At 42.1% G+C, this 16,785-nt stretch overlaps 1 protein-coding gene across 3 annotated transcripts in view; it reads left to right on the top strand.

Annotated features, from left to right (window-relative positions):
* Window positions 1–16,785, top strand: part of HEATR3 (HEAT repeat containing 3) — a 72,620-nt gene that overhangs the window by 40,931 nt on the left and 14,904 nt on the right. The window lies entirely within an intron of this gene.

The raw sequence follows: 16,785 nt of genomic DNA, 5'->3' as shown, positions 1-16,785 counted from the left end.
TTAACTGAAAGCTTTGTGTCTTACACGGTCTTTTTAAAAATAACCAGATAGCCCTGGTCCTGGGTTTTTTGCTTGGTAATGGGTATCGCTTCGACCATATGTGAAATATTTAAAACAAGACTTACAGCAGGAACCTCCAGCATTACTCTCAGTGTCGTTGTGTTAATATGTGACAGCTAGAGCGAGGGATCGGGGAGTTTCAGCAGACTTCATCCTCTGAGAGGCAGGAGGAGTTGGGTGGCCCTGGACCAGCGCCATTGTCCGTGCATTTGCCTGATAAGAAGAGGTGTCGATGAAGGTTTAAAAATCCTCCCACAGCTGATCTCAGTGGTCCTGTTAAAAGGCCTCGTACCCAGGGGACTTTCCTTTCTCATCTAGTTCAATCCATCACCTCACACAGTTCAATGTTTTTTTTCTCGTGACGAGAACTTTTCAAGATTCAGTCTCTTAGTAACTTTCAGACGTACAATACGATATTGCCGATGGCACCATGTGTTTATCACGGCCATTACTTCTTACAACTGAAAGTTCGTGTCTTTTGTCTCCCTTTCCCCATATTGTCATCTCCCTCCACCTGCCCCCACACACACCTCAGGCAACCACCCATGTGTTCTTTGGATCTAGGAGCTTGGTTTCTTCTGTTGATTCCCCATATATGTGAGATCATACACAATTTGATTTTCTCTAACTGACTTCATTAGCATAACGTCCTCAGGGTCCATACATAGTGTCGTAAATTATTTGCAGGATTTCCTTCTCTTTGTGGCTGAATAGTACTTCATTGTGTGTGCGCGCACGCACGTGTGTGTGTGTGTGTGTGTACAGACATTATGTATTCTTTATTCATCATCCACTGATGGGCACTTGGGTTGTTTCTGTGTCTTGGTTGTCATAAATGCTGTGACGAACATGAGGGGTACAGATATATTTTTGAGGTAGAGTTTTAGTTTCCTTTGGGTATATAAGCAAAAATAGAATTGCTGGGTCATGTGGTAGTTCTATTTTTAATTTTTGAGGAATGTTCGTACTGTTTTCACCAGTGGCTGTACCAACTTACATTCCCACTAACAGTGCTTAAGAGTTTTCTCCACATCCTTTCATGTTACCTCTTGTCTTTTGGATAGTAGTGATTTTCACTAGGTGTGAAGTGGTATCTCACTGTGGTTTTGAGAGAAGGATTCTTCCAATGAAGAAAAGTTTCAGAGTTCTCCCTACTTCAGATTTTTAGAGAATATAATTGTTTTCAAGGAGAATAAAATTTCCAGTTTAGCACAGGCTAATAGGCTCTTTTTTTTTTTTTAAAGATTTTATTTATTTATATGACAGAGACATAGCCAGAGAAGGAACACAAGCAGGAGGAGTGGGAGAGGGAGAAGCAGGCTTCCCACTGAGCAGCGAGCCCAGTGTGGGGCTCGATCCCAGGACCCTGGGATCATGACCTGAGCCTAAGGCAGATGCTTAACGATTGAGCCACCCAGGTGCCCAGGCTAGTAGGCTCTTGATAAATATTTGTTGAATGAATGAATGTTAGTGAGTTTCTGTTTTATTAAGCAACCTCTAAAGCAGTTGTTGAATTCAGAATCATCCTATTGAATAGTGAAGATGAATTCTTACATTGAAAGTGTGCCATCCGGGGCACTGAGTGGCTCAGTGGGTTAAAGCCTCTGCCTCCGGCTCAGGTCATGATCCCAGGGTCCTGGGATCCAGCCCCACATAGGGCTCTCTGCTCAGCAGGGAGCCTCCCTCTTTTTCTCTCTCTCTCTGCCTGCCTCTGCCTACTTGTGATCTCTGTCAAATCAATCAATCAATCAATCAAATCTTAAAATTATTAAAAAAAAAAAAAAAGAAAAAGAAAGTGTGCCATCCAGGGTGCTCAGGTCATGATCCTAGGTTCCTGGGATCCAGCCCCACATCGGGTTCTCTGCTCAGCAGGGAGCCTGCCTCTCTCTCTCTCTCTCTCTCTGCCTGCCTCTGCCTACTTGTGATCTCTGTCAAATAAATAAATAAATAAATAAATAAATCTTAAAATTATTAAAAAAAGAAAAATTAAAAGAAAGTGTGCCATCCAGGGGTGCCTGGGTGGCTCGTTTGGTTAAGTGTCCCATTCTTGATTTCAACTCAGGTCGTGATCTCAAGAGTTGTGGGGTCAGGCCTTGCCCCGGCATCTGCGCTGGCCGTGGAGGCTCCCACAGATTCTCTTTCTCCTGCTCCTTTTGCCCCTCCCCTTGCCTCCCTTAAAAAAAAGAAGAAAATATGCCATCCAGAAATCCAGAAATTTTAGACTCTGAGCCATTGATAGTTTGGCTTATATTGCTACATTTAATTTTGCTGTTCAAACAACAGGGAAAGATAGGAAAAGGTTAAATATACTTTATGGCTTTGTTTACATAATAGCTTAGTAGATCATGTGAATATTATGCATGGCATGGTATAATAGAAACTTTTTTTCCTGTATGACTGTAGGAGAAAATGTACTTTAAAATGTATTTATTTATAAATCATCAGAATACTCCAGTAGGAATATACACTATTTTAAGTGTTGAAGTATGAACTCATGTGAGATCCTTTGTTTTAGGAGGTATTTTTAAGTATTCAACCAACCATGGCATATTTGCCCAAAAAAATAAAAATCACTGCTTTACTTCTCATTTAAAAAAAAATTTTGGGCGGGGGGCTCTTTAAGATGGAAACTCATTTTAAAATAGAGTTGATTTTGAAATATCAGTCATTTGATTATATTTCTTTATTTGCAATTTTATCTTTTGCTTTTATTTAGCCTTTCAAAGAAATATCTTTTGAGTTGTCAAGATAGGGAAGAGCCTTTATCTCTTCAGCAGTCCTGCTTACCTACTTCTGTTGTAGACTGGCTTCCTGCCTTTTTGAAATTGCATGGACCAATATCTGATTGTGTTTAACGAATATATAGGACATGAGCCGTTTCAGAACTCATTTCACAATATCCAGAAATTCTTTCTTTTCAGCAACAATAGTAAAATTGCTCTATAGTATTTTAAACATCCACTTTTGGCAGAAGACTCCCTTTCTCTGCCAGTTTATTTTTATAAATTATGGATTTCTTGTACCCATCTAATCCATACATTCTGTCCCCTTCAGAAGAACGTCTATCATCGTCTCTTATTTTTGCTCTGATTTCAGTTTTCTGAGTAGACCATGATACCAACAGATTGTCTGTTACCAAAGAAATTCTTGGTTTCTTGGATGCTTCTGCCAGAGGACTTAGAACATTGTGGAACCAACACATGTCAAGGGTTAGTTGACATATTCGTGGTGGCATTGAGAGGCCTGTGGCCAAAGGGTGTTTTCGGGGGAAGCTTTGCAGAGCTTTCCTATGGCTGCACTGGGTCCCTGGTGCCCTCTGTCTGCATTTCCTGTCCACTTGCAGAACCTGATTGTCCTCCCCTCACCCATTTTGTGACCTTCTCTAGAATTTTATAATAAACTTCATTTTTTGGTAGCCATGATGAATTTTTGCTGTTTACCGCTGAAAAAATCCCTGATTAATGCTATTGTCTTTGTAGAAGTTTTTCTGGACATCTCCATCTGTACATATGTGAATATATTGTTTCTATAATGGGAACATCATGTTCTGTAACTTGGATTTTTTTCTTTAACAGTAATTTCTGGATGTATTGTCAGAATTATAGTTCCATCTAATGGTAGATGTTTCTTCTCAGAAAATGAAAACATGCTTAATTTCTACTAAGTACTCTATTAGATCTTAGTTTGATACGTTCGGGTAAAGTTTGCTTTTCTCAGCTTGGTGCCTTTTTTTTTTTTTTTTTTTGAGATTTATTATTTTAGAGCAAGAGAGAGTGCTCGAGTCGGGGGAGGGACAAAGGGAAAGGGGGAAAGAGAGAATCTCCTGTAGACTCCCTGCTGAGTGTGGAGCCTGATGTGAGGCTCGATCTCACAACGCTGAGTTGACCTGAGCCTGAAACCAAGAGTCGGATGCTTAACTGGCTAAGCCACCCAGGCGCCCCATGACAGCATTTTTATATATTTTTAAAAGATTTTATTTATTTATTTGGCAGAGAGAGAGATTACAAGTGGGCAGAAAGGCAAGCAGACAGAGGTGGGGGGGGGGAACAGGCTCCCTGCTGAGCAGAGAGCCGGAAGTGGGTCTCAATTCCAGGACCCTGAGATCATGACAGGAGCCGAAGGCAGAGGCTTAACCCACTGAGCCACCCAGGCACCCCATGACAGCATTTTTCTTTTGAGTCTTCCAATGGTTTGGAGAATAGAATCTTCTCATTTGTTGAACCTAATCCCAAACTTGTATAAAAAATAGACCCATGGAAACTATAGGATGAAAACCAAAGATTTTTAAAAATCTAGTACTGATTTTACAGTAGTAATTTTTACCCTTTTTCAGGTCATTAATTTTACTGAGAATCATAGACTCTTCCACTAAATGCGCCGCATTCGTTTTCTTTTGTGTAACAAATTACCCTAAAATTGGTAGTTTAAAATAACAGAATTTATTTTCTCTCCATTTTTTGGGGTGAGAAGTTGAAGAGCAGCTTAGCTGGGTGGTTCTTCCTTAGGATCTCACAAGGTCACAGTAAAGATATTGGCCACAGTTGCAGTCAACTGAAGTCTTGACCGGGGCTGGAAGGTTTCTTCCAAGGTGGCTCGCTCACATGGCTGTTGGCAGGAGGCCTTGGTTCCTCAGTGTGCGTGTCATCATGACATAGCACCTGGCTGCCCCCAGAGTCAGCATCCGAGAGAGAAGAGAAAGCTAGTTTCAGAAGTGACGCACCATCACTTCTGCTGAATTTTATTTGTTGTAAGTCACTGAGTCCAGTTCATACTGACGGAGGGAAATTAAGTTCCACTTCTTGAAGGGAGGAGTATCAAATAATTGGTATACATGTACATAAATATGTATATAATTATTTTTAAGATTTTCTTTTTTTTTTTTTTCAAGATTTTATTTATTTGCGAGAGAGTAAGCATGAGGGAGAGGCAAAGGGAGAAGCAGACGCTCCGCTGAGGAGGGAACCTGACTCAGGGCTCGATCCCAGGACCCTGAGATTATGACCTGAGCCGAAGGCAGACGTTTAACTGACTGGGCCACCCAGGTGCCCCAAGATTTTATATTTAAGTAATCTCTACACCTGATGTGGGGCTCGAACTTAGAACTCCAAGATCACAAGTCGCATACTCAGGGCGGCTGGGTGGCTCAGTCGGTTAAGCGTCTGCCTTTAGCTTAGGTCATGATCCCGGGGTTCTGGGATTGAGCCCCATGTTGGGCTCCCTGCGCAGTGGGGAGCCTGCTTCTCCTTCTGCCCCTCACCCTGCCAGTGCTCTGTCTCTCAAATAAATAAAATACTTAAAGAAAAAAGAGTTGCATGCTCTACAGGCCAAGCCAACCAGGCACCCTGGTAGATGTTTTGAAACCACTACATGTGTACCTGCATCGGAGTTCAGAATGTTTATGGATTTTTTTGATTCATGCATGGACATCAGGTTGAGAATTGCAATTTTGTATTGCACTGGTTACTCTTCAAGATTTGAGTCAGAAAGTATTCTGAGGAATTCTAGATGTAGCTGTTCCTTAACAAATGTCTTTATGCACTCAACATTTATTTATTATACAAATATTGCCCACATGTTATTTTCTGTTCACAATGGAGTGAAAGTAGCCTTTTTGAAACATGACTTACTCAAGTTTCTTCCTTACTTTTATGCTCAGTCACTTCAGTGTTTCCCATTACCCACAAGATAGAAAGTTTAAAATCGGGCGCCTGGGTGGTTCAGTTGGTTAAGCAACTGCCTTCAGCTCAGGGCATGATCTTGGAGTCCCAGTATCAAGTCCTGCATCGGGCTCCCAGCTCCACAGGGAGTCTGCTTCTCCCTCTGACCTTCTCCCCTCTCATGCTCTCTCTCACTCTCTCTCTCAAATAAATAAATAAAATCTTTAAAAAAAAAGAAAGAAAGAAAGTTTAAAATCCTTGCCATATCCTACAAGCAGCATGACCCCTGGGCCAGGTTTGCCTGATAGAGTCCTGATAGAGCATAATTATCGACAGTACTCTGACTGCCAAGACAACCCTGGATGAGTATCAAAATGAGTTGATGGGACAGTGTGAGATCCAGGACTGGGTGTGGGACCAGGATAGAAACAGCGGTAATGGACAAAACAGACAACTGACCAAGTCGAATCTGCAAAGTGCACTAGATAACTCATCAATTTTCCATCCCCAATTCGATCACTATTTATGGAAGAGACTATAGGGACAAGAGGTCTCTGGCTTTCTCTCCAATGATTCAAAAAAAAAAAACACAAAACAAAACCCATTTGTATATAAATGTAGAGAGAAAGAAGAATGAAGCAAGTAGAGCAAAAGGTAAACAAATAGTAATTGAGAAAGGACACATGGCACTTCTCTGAACTACTCTCACAACATCTCATTGTTTGAAATGATATGAAAATGAAAACTTAGGAAACTAATATGTAAAAGGCTGAAAAAGCCAGTGCTCCAGTTTCGAAATGGAATGATACCGTTATCCAACCCACGACTCCTTTGTGTCCTCTGGCTCCGCTTGGCCCTCTGGTCTCCCACTCTGCTGTCTGCCTCACTCAGTAAGTGTCGTCCGTTCTGCCCTTTATTCATGGCTTGAGCATGCCATGCTCTTTGCATCACATGTATGTGCATACCCATTGCTGCACTTCTTTTCCCACTTCATCTAGTGAACTCCTATTCATCCTTCAAAACTCAGTTCAGGGGTATATGGCTGGCTCAGTAGAGCATGTGAGTCTTGATCTTGGAGTTATAAGTTCAAACCCCATCTAGGGTATAGAGATTACTTAAAAATAAAATCCTAAAAAAAAATGGGGGGGGGCACCTGGATGGCTCAGTCATTAAGCATCTGTCTTTGGCTCAGGTCATGATCCTGGGGTCCTGGTATCAGGTGCCACATCGGGCTCCCTCCTCAGTGGGAAGCCTGCTTCTCCCTCTTCCCCTTCCCCTGCTTGTGTTCCCTCTCTCATCGAGTCTGTCTCTGTCACATAAAATCTTAACAACAACAACAAAAATGAACCCCACAATTCAATCAGTAATTCCCATAGGGAAACTTCCTGTAATCATTTAGACAAGATCAGGGGTCAGTGTTCTAGACACTCAAGCATCTTGTACCATATATTTACACTTTCTTTATATAGCACTGCATTCTTTTTTTTTTTTTTTTAAAGATTCTATTTATTTATTTGACAGAGATCACAAGTAGGCAGAGAGAGAGAGAGGAGGAAGCAGGCTCCCTGGTGAGCAGAGAGCCTGATGCAGGGCTCAATCCCAGGACCTTGGGATCATGACCTGAGCGGAAGGCAGTGGCTTAACCCACTGAACAACCCAGGTGCCCCAGCACTTCATTCTTGACCAGATTTATTGAAGCTCCTGTGTGCTGAGCATTCTGTTAGCTATTGAGGACACCAATGTAAGCAAATATAGTCCTTGTCTTACATAGCTTAGGAGCTGGTAGGAGACAGATAGAATCTATGTAAAATTACAAGTGACAAATGCTACAGAGAGGGTAGCTGAAGCTATGAGGCCACACTGGAGACCAGGAAAGACTTATTGGAGAAGTGATAGAAGCAGTTAACTAGGAGAAGAAACAGGACAGATCATTTCCAGGAGGAAAGAATATCATATACAAAGATCCTGGGCCAGAGAGAGTGAGACAAGGATGAGGGACCAATGGAAGCTCCCGTGTGGTGGGTGTTCATTGCAAGGTGTGACCAGTGAGGCAGGTGGGGGCCAGACCACCAGGGTTTTTTAAGATGTTACGTCTTTATCCTGCAAGCAGTGGGAAAATGAAGTCCCTTAAGTGTTTTTTTTAACAGGGAGGGATAGAGAGGAGGGATGATATGGTCAGACGAAAATTTTGGAAACCTCTGCTGTTGGAGGTGAGTCAGAGGAGAAGCAGGTGGACCAGCCAGGAGGTTACTGGGGTGGTTTGGGAGATAGATGGTGGTGGTTCTGATCAGTGTGGTGTTGATAAAGTAAAAAGATATAAAAGCAGGTGGTGATGGGTTCGACACGGGGGGAAAACAGCAAGATGGAGGGAAGCGTCAGGGTTGAGTCAGGTTTCTGGCTTACATAAGTTGTTGGATGTTGTTACCATTTACCAAAATAGGAAACACCAGAAGAGGAGCAGGCGGCGGGGTGGGGCGGTGGGGGGACTGATGAGTTTTTGATTTGTTAAGTATCACATAAGTTGTTTTTGAGTGCAAACAACAGAAAATGTGGATCCACCGTCTTAAATTGTAATGAACTTACTACCTCACATAAAATCTGGTGAGAGGGCTGGTTGATTCAGCAGCCCAGTGGTATCAAATATCCCATCTTGGGGTGCCTGGGTGGCTCAAGTGTAGTGATCTCAGGGTCCTGGGATCAAGCCCCACATCAGGCTCTCTGCTCAGCAGGGAGCCTGCTCCCCCGACCCTGCCTGCCTCTCTGCCTACTTGTGATCTCTGTCTGTCAAATAAATAAATAAAATCTTAAAAAAAATAATCCCATCTCTACCCACATTTTTGCTCTGCCTTATTCAGAACACAGGCTAGCTTCCTTTTGTGGTTGGAAGATGGCTAGACACATTAGGGTCCAGAGCCAGAAAGAGGACTTTGTCTTCCTCTCTCTCTCTCTTTTTAAATATTTATTTTATTTATTTAAATATTTCTTTGTGAGAGAGAGAGCGAGAGAGCACGAGTGGGGGCAGTGGCAGTGGGAGAGGGAGAAGCAGACTCCCTGCTGGGCAGGGATCCCCACATGGGGCTCGATCCCAAGACCCTGGGGATCATGACCTGAGCCAAAGGCAGACACTTAACCAACTGAGCCACCCAGGCACTCTCCTCTTCTGTCTCTTTAGGAGCTGAATACCTGTCCCAGAAGCCCTCACAGCATATCTCTCTGTATCAGCCATAGTATTTAATGCTATATGCTGTAACAATCTCAATGACCAAGTGACTTAACACAATAAAAATGTATTTCCCACTCCCATCACAGTTCCATGCAAGTTGGGTGGCTCTCTTGAGGATCTAGGATCCTTCTTTTACATGATTCCATGATATTGGAGTCCAGTCCTTTTAGCCTCATGGGTGAGTAGAAGAGAGAGACCCAAGGATCTCACTTGAAATTTTAGGACGAAGCTCAAAGTGGCAGCTCTTATTTCTGCCCACATTCCATTGGCCAAAACTCGTTCCCACACTACCCTCACAGCGTAAGAGACTGGGGGATGTAGTCTTAGTCTGTGCCCCAAAAGAGGAGCTGGGGTCGGTCACCATGCAGCCAGTCTGCTGTATCCTCACGTTATCAGCGGCCAGAATTAGGTCAAATACCTTCCTTCTGCCACTGATAAGGGGAATGGAATTACCGGGATTGGCTTCTATTGGTCATATCTGTGTGAGTCTAGATTTTCCTTCTATACTTCAATCATAACAACATATTGCAACAGATTGAAGGCAAAAACAGCACTGCTGGAGCCATCTTGCAGCCACAGAAGGGAGCTAACCAACCCCTTCATTGGATTTTTTATGAGATAAAGTCATTACGGTTTAAACCAGTTGATTCACATTTTCTGTTATTTGTACAGAATGGACGTGGAAACTGTATGACCCTCTTAATAGATGCAGAAAAAGCATTTGACAAAAATGCCACATTCTTAGCAAACTAGGAATAGAAAGAGATTTTTTCAAACTTTTAAAGAACATCTACAAAAAAACCTATAGCTAACATTGTACTTAATGGTGAAAGACTGAATTGCTTTTGCTTAAGATCAGAAGCATGGCAAGGACTTCCAGTCTGACGACTTTTACCCAGTATCATATTGGAATTCCTAGCCATTGTAATAAAGTAAAAAAAAAAAAAGTAATATATGTACCAGAAAGGAAGAAGTGAGACTGCCTTTATTTGCAGCTGTTACGTATGTAGAAAGTCCTTAAAAGCATGCAAAAAGGCTACTAGAATTAGTAAATTTAGCAAGATCACAGGATTCCAGATCGTTATACCAAAGTCAGTTATATTTCTACATATTAGCCATGAAGAATCCAAAAAGAAATTCAGATAACCATCATATTTATGTTAGCATTCAAAAATGTACGTAGGAATAAATTTAAAGATACACAGTATACGGGTGCCTGGGTGGCTTAGTTGGTTAAGTGTCTGGCTCTTGATTTCTTGATTTGGGCACAGGTCGTGATCTCAGGGTCCTGGGATCAGCATCCCAACCACCCCCGACTCCCGCACCACAGCCTTGTCTTGGGCTCCGTGCTCAGTGGGGAGTCTGCTTTTTGATTCTCTCTCTCCCTCTGCCCCTCTCCCCCACTCTCTAAAATAAATAAGTCTTAAAAAATAATACAGTACATGTACATTAAAAACTACAAAACATTGTTGAGAGAAATTAAAACCTACATGAATGGAGAAATATACCGTGTGCATGGATTGGAAGATGACATTTCTCCCTAAATTGGTCTATAGATTCAAGGCAATCCCAATTAAAATCTCAGCAAGTGTTTCTGTAGAAATTGATAAGCTGAGTCTAAAATTTATGTGGAGGGGCACCTGGGTGGCTCAGTGGGTTAAAGCCTCTGCCTTTGGCTCAGGTCATAATCCCAGGGTCCTGGAATCGAGCCCTGAGTCGGGTCCTCTGCTCAGTGGGGAACCTGCTTCCCCCCGCCCCCTGCCTGCCTCTCTGCCTACTTGTGATCTCTGTCTGTCAAATAAATAAATAAAATCTTTAAAAAAAATAAAATTTATGTGTAAATGCAAAGGATTTAGAATATCCAAAACAGCCTTTTGTTTTATTTTATTTATTTTTAAGATTGTATTTATTTGTCAGAGAGAGGGGGAGAGAGAGCACAAGCAGTGGGAGCAGCAGAGGAAGAAGAAGAATCAGCCTGCTGCTTAGCAAGGAGCCCAGTGCAGGACTCAGTCCTGCGATCATGACCTGAACCGAAGGCAGATGCTTAACTGACTGAGCCACCCAGGCTTCCTCAAAACAGCATTCAGAAAGGTGAACAAATTTGGAGAATTTATACAACCTGATTTTAAGATGTACTGTAAAACTATAGTTATTGAGGCAAGACATAGAGATCAGAAGAACAAAATTGAAAGTCCAGAAATAGACCCATAATTATATGGCCAATTGCTCTTCCACTGAGTTGCCAAATTAATTCAATAAGGAAATACGGTCTTTTTATTGAATGTACTAGTATAACATACCTGTATGGAAAGAGGTATGTTCAAGAGTCAAGGTTTAATAAAAATATTTTTACTAATTCATCAAGTGCATTTTTTTAAAAATTTCAGTATACTTAACATACAACATCAAGCACATTTTTTTTTTTTTAAGATTTATTTATTAGGGGCGCCTGGGTGGCTCAGTGGGTTAAGCCTCTGCCTTCAGCTCAGGTCATGATCTCAGGGTTCTGGGATCGAGCCCCACATCGGGCTTTCTGCTCAGCAGAAAGCCTGCTTCCCGCTTTCTCTCTGACTGCCTTTCTGCCTACTTGAGATCTCTGTCTGTCAAATAAGTAAATAAAATCTTTAAAAAAAAAAAAAGATTTATTTATTAGGGGCACTTGGGTGGCTCAGTCGTTACGCGTCTGCCTTCAGCTCAGGTCATGATCCCGGGGTCCTGGGATGGTGCTCTGCATTGGGCTCCTTGCTCAGTGGGGAGCCTGCTTCTGCCTCTCCCACTCCCCCTGCTTGTTTGTGTTCCCTCTCTCGCTGTGTCTGTCTCTGCCAAATAAATAAATAAAATCTTTTTTTAAAAGATGAATTTATTTTTTAAAATATTTATTATCATTTTTATTTATTTATTTATTTTTAAAGACTTTATCTGACAGAGAGAGAGTGAGTGCATAAGCAGGGAGAGACACAGAGAGGGAGGGAGAAGCAGGCTCTCTGCTGAGCAGTGAGCTGGACGTGGGCCTCCATCCTAGGACTCTTGAATCACTACCCAAGCTGAAGGCAGCTGCTTAACCAGCTGAGCCACCCAGGTGCCTCAAGGTTTATTTATTTGAGAGAGAGAGAGAGTGGGGTCAGGCAGACAGAGAAGCAGACCCTGCTGAGCAGATGCAGAGATCCAATGCGGGGCTTGATCCTAGGACCCTGGGATCATGACCTAAGCCAAAGGCAGATGCTTAACCCACTGAGCCACCCAGGCGCCCCCATCAAGCACCTTCTTAAGTGGAGCTCTTTTTTCTGTAAGTGGGTGATAGGGACGAATACAGTAACTATTGGTACAGTTTGGTGTCAGTGCCTTGATTCATAGGAACCATCAGCAGTCTGATGAGCCATTGCTTTTGTGCCCACAGGCAACGTATCAACACAGCGAAAAAAGCAAGTCACATTTTAGTATTATTACAAAAATAGTTTGGACCTTGTGGGACCCCCAAAAGGATGTGTGGAACACACTTTGGGAACTATTTGTCTAGCAAGAAGTAAAAAGAGAAAGGAGGGAGGAGTGAGACCAAGCCTTGGAGAAATCTAGTATTTGGTGGCCTGGCTGGAGGATGAACCTGAAGGGAAACACAGAAGGAATGACCCTGGGAGGTCGGAGAAGATCCAGAAAAATGAAAGGTCAGGGAATGCTTTCAGAAGATAGACGGGGCCAATTGTGTGGAATACGGGTTAAGATCCACTAAGAAGAGACATAAAGAAGTTCCACTGGTTTAGGGACATGGGTAGGAGTGTGTGAGGCGGGGAAGGGAAGCTGCTAGGGAGAGAGACCTTGGGGAATTTGTCAAGGGCAAAAAGAGACAAGAGCAGCTGAGGGATGGAGTTAGGGTTAGGGTTAGGGTTGCTCATTTACTCTCAGCGAACAGATGAGTGACTGAGTCATGCCTTCGATGTGGAGAAGAGAGCAAAAGAAAATCCCAGGAGCGCACCTGCTTTAAAGCTTCCGGAGCAAATCAAATAATGGTCTATTTCTTGACATGGGAAAGTCGGGACCAAGCTAGGTGGAACATACATGTAGTTTGAGTTGAGGAAGCATTTCCCTAAGAAATTCTAATTTCCTTTTTAAAGATATTGGTTTTTCTTTTTTCCTCCTATACCTTGAAGCCCATTTACTATTTCTGTTGGTAAGAAGCATTGAGAGTTTCCAGGTCTTGTGTCTTGGGCTTTTTTATCTTGTCCTCTTTTCCAGTTAAAAGTTCACCTTTGTTTAAAAAAAAAAAAAAAAATCACCTTACAGGGCACCTGGGTGGCTTGGTCAGTTAACAATCTGCCTTCAGCTCAGGTCATGATCCCAGGGTTCTCAGGAGCCTGCTTCTCTTTCTGCCCTTACCCCTGGTCATACTCTCTCTCCCACTCTGTCTCAAACAAATAAGCAAAATCTTTTTTTTTTTTTTTAAGATTTTTCGTTTTATTTATTTGAGAGAGAGAGAACACAAGTTGGGGGGAGCAGCGGGAGAGAGAGAAGCAGACTCCCCACTGAGCAGGGAGCCCGTTGTGGGTCTCGATCCCAAGACCCTGAGATCATGACCTGAGCGGAAGGCAGATCCTTTAACCGACAGCCACCCAAGTGCCCCTAAATAAAATCTTTAAAAAAGTAAATAAATAAAAAAAACAAGTTCACCTTAGTTTTACTCTCTAACCAAAAAAATTATAATGTCTTTATGTAGTAAGAGATTCTCAAATTTTGCCCTATTGGAAAAATTTATATCTTTAATTGAAACTATTCTGGCCCACTTAATTGAGCATTTTCTTATTTTAATGAACAGAATTAACTTGAGATATCCTTTTTCTATGTAGAGTGAGAAATTATAAGCAAGTGGCTTCCAGTATTTGCTTAAGTATATTTTTATCCTCCCTAATCTTATATAGGAATCCTAATTTTGAGAACACAGCTGCCCTAAAATTTTAACATTTTCAGTGATGTATGCCTGTCCATAAAAAGAACAAATTCTTTTTGAATAAAGGAGCTCCTTTAATTACTTCCATTTAGTATGAAATCAGGAAAAACACTTTGCTACTCTCATTTGTAGGGACCAATTTCTTGAGTTTATTTAACATAAAAGACAAAGTCATTCAAGTAAAACAGGAAGGAATGAAGATTTTTAATTTTTTTAAATTTTTTTAAAGATTTTATTTATTTGTCAGAGAGCACAAGCAGGCAGAGAGGCAGGCAGAGGCGGAGGGAGAAGCAGGCTCCCTGCTGAGCAGAGAGCCTGATGCAGGACTCGATCCCAGGACCCTGGGATCATGACCTGGGCTGAAGGCAGAGGCTTAACTGACTGAGCCACCCAAGCATCCCGAAATGAAGATTTTTCACAATAAATGTTGTTAATAGGAACAGTGGGTCATTTTTAGGGCCATCAGATTTTATTTTATTTCATTTTTGTTTTTAATTTTTTTCTCTCAATGAGAACTTTTTTTTTTTAAGATTTTATTTTTCATTATTTATTTGACAGGCAGAGATCACAAGTAGGCAGAGAGGCAGGCAGAGAGAGAGGAGGAAGCAGACTCCCCGCCAAGCAGAGAGCCCGATGCGGGGCTCGATCCCAGGACCCTAGGATCATGACCTGAACTGGAGGCAGAGGCTTTAACCCACTGAGCCACCCAGGCGTCCCGGGCCATCAGATTTTAAATTGCAGACAGTGGAACGGGTATAGGACATAGAGCCAAAATGATTTTACAAAGCTATTTGAAATTGTTGCCTGCTTTTTTTTCCTTTTTTATTTCAAAGATTAGTGTACAAAGTCAGAAAATGTTTAAAATCACATTTTTTAAAAGATTTTATTTATTTTAGCGATAGCGCAAGTACGGGGACAGGTAGAAGGAGAGAGAGAACTTCAAGTGGACTCAACGCTGAGTGTGGAGCCTGATGTAGGTCTTGATCTCATGCCAAAATCAAGAGTTGGACACTCAACTGACTGAGCTTCCTGGAGTCCCCCATAAAATTGTCACAGTCTTTTTAAAAATTGTTAATTATTTATTTATTTTTAAAAGGTTGTATTTATTTGTCAGAGAGAGACAGAGAGACAAGAGAACACAAGTAGAGAGAGCAGCAGGCAGAGGGGGAAGCAGGCTCTTTGCTGAGCAGGGAGCCCGATGTGGGACTCAATCCCAGGACCGTGAGATCATGACCTGGGCCAAAGCAGATGCTTAACTCATTGAGCCATCCAGGCGTCCCTGTCACACTCTTTAAAACATTACACACTCCAATGAAATCGACCATATTATGCAATTATTTCCATTAAAATTTGCACATGAATTTAATGCTTTTCACGTTTTGATAAAATAGCCTGATGGGGCGCCTGGGTGGCTCAGTGGATTAAGCCTCTGCCTTGGGCTCAGGTCATGATCTCAGGGTCCTGGGATTGAACCCCACATCAAGCTCTCTGCTCAGCAGGGAGCCTGCTCCCCACCCCCACTTCTTGCTGCTCTGCCTACTTGTGATCTCTCTCTTTATCAAATGAATAAATAAAATCTTCAAAAGAAAAGAAAAGAAAATAGCCTGATAAGCTATCTCCTTCCCCCCAGTTTAAAGCCATGTGAAAGATAAAGAACTTAATCACTTTTGGTCTTTCACCTTGAATTATAAGGTAAGTAAGTTCTGCAAAATTCAAAACATGACATTTTCCATTGCTCTATTTTTTAAACAATTTTTTAAAGCTTTTATTTATTTATTTATTTATTTATTTGACACACAGAGAGAGATAGTGGGAGACAGAGCACAAGCAGGGGAAGTGGCAGGCAGGCAGAGGGGAGGGAGAAGCAGGCTCCCCGCTGAGCAAGGAGCCCAATGTGGGGCTCCATCCCAGGACCCCCGGACCATGACTGGAGCGGAAGGCAGGCACTTAACTGACTGAGCCACCCAGGCGCCCCTTCCATTGTTCTATTAAAAGAAGTTTTGGGGCACCTGGGTGGCTCAGTCAGTCAGGTCATGATCTCAGGGTTGGTCAGGTCATGATTTCAGGGTCTTGGAGTCAGGCTCCCTGCTCAGCGGGGAGCCTGCTTCTCCTTCCCTCCTGCCCCTGCACTCTCTCTCTCTTAAATAAATAAATAAAATCTTAAAAGAACTTATAGTTCCTTCCAACTTTTTGAAGTTACATTTAACTTATATATTATGAAACAGGTATTACACGTGTATGATAAACAGTTAAAACAATGCCAGAAAAAGTCCATGAAAAGTTTCTGTGTCTTCCCTTTCCTCCCGGGAAAGTACCCCTACTGGTTTTGCATGCGTCCTTCCAGCAATGCTCTTTGCATAACATAGCACATATATGTGTTCTTCTCCCATCTGGGATGCAAATGATTGTTTACTCTCTGAACTGTTCGATACCTTGATGTTGGTAGTTAATATCTTAGGAGTCTTTCCATACCCACATCCACAGAACTACCCCCATTCTCTAAACCAACTCCATAGAATTCCACTGAAGGGCTGGAGCCATAATTCGATTAGTTTTCCCCTAGAGCCAGATAGTGCGGGTTCAAATCCTGACGCTCCCCCCTTCCTCACTGCATAAACTTGGACAAATGACTTAATTTCTATGCCTCAGTTTCGTATCTGAAAAAGGGAATCATGAATAATGACCATGCCACTGGGCAGGTGTGTTGTTGAATCTTAACGTGAGTTAATGTTTATGAGACACACGGATGTTTCTTATGTAAACGGATGTCTAGATTGTTGCTAGTCTTTTTCTGCTACAGGCAATGCTGAATATTTGAGGACTTGTGTGACTGTGCACAAGACCCTAGCTAGAGTCTGAATCACTAAAGGGTAAAAAGGAAGAAAAAAAAATATATACATACATAC

This window comes from Lontra canadensis, unplaced genomic scaffold, assembly GCF_010015895.1.
Source record: "Lontra canadensis isolate GAN:19392208 unplaced genomic scaffold, GSC_riverotter_1.0 scaffold8, whole genome shotgun sequence".
Taxonomy (NCBI): domain Eukaryota; kingdom Metazoa; phylum Chordata; class Mammalia; order Carnivora; family Mustelidae; genus Lontra; species Lontra canadensis.
Note: the sequence above shows the minus strand (reverse complement) of the source record. Positions and strands in the feature narration are given on the sequence as shown.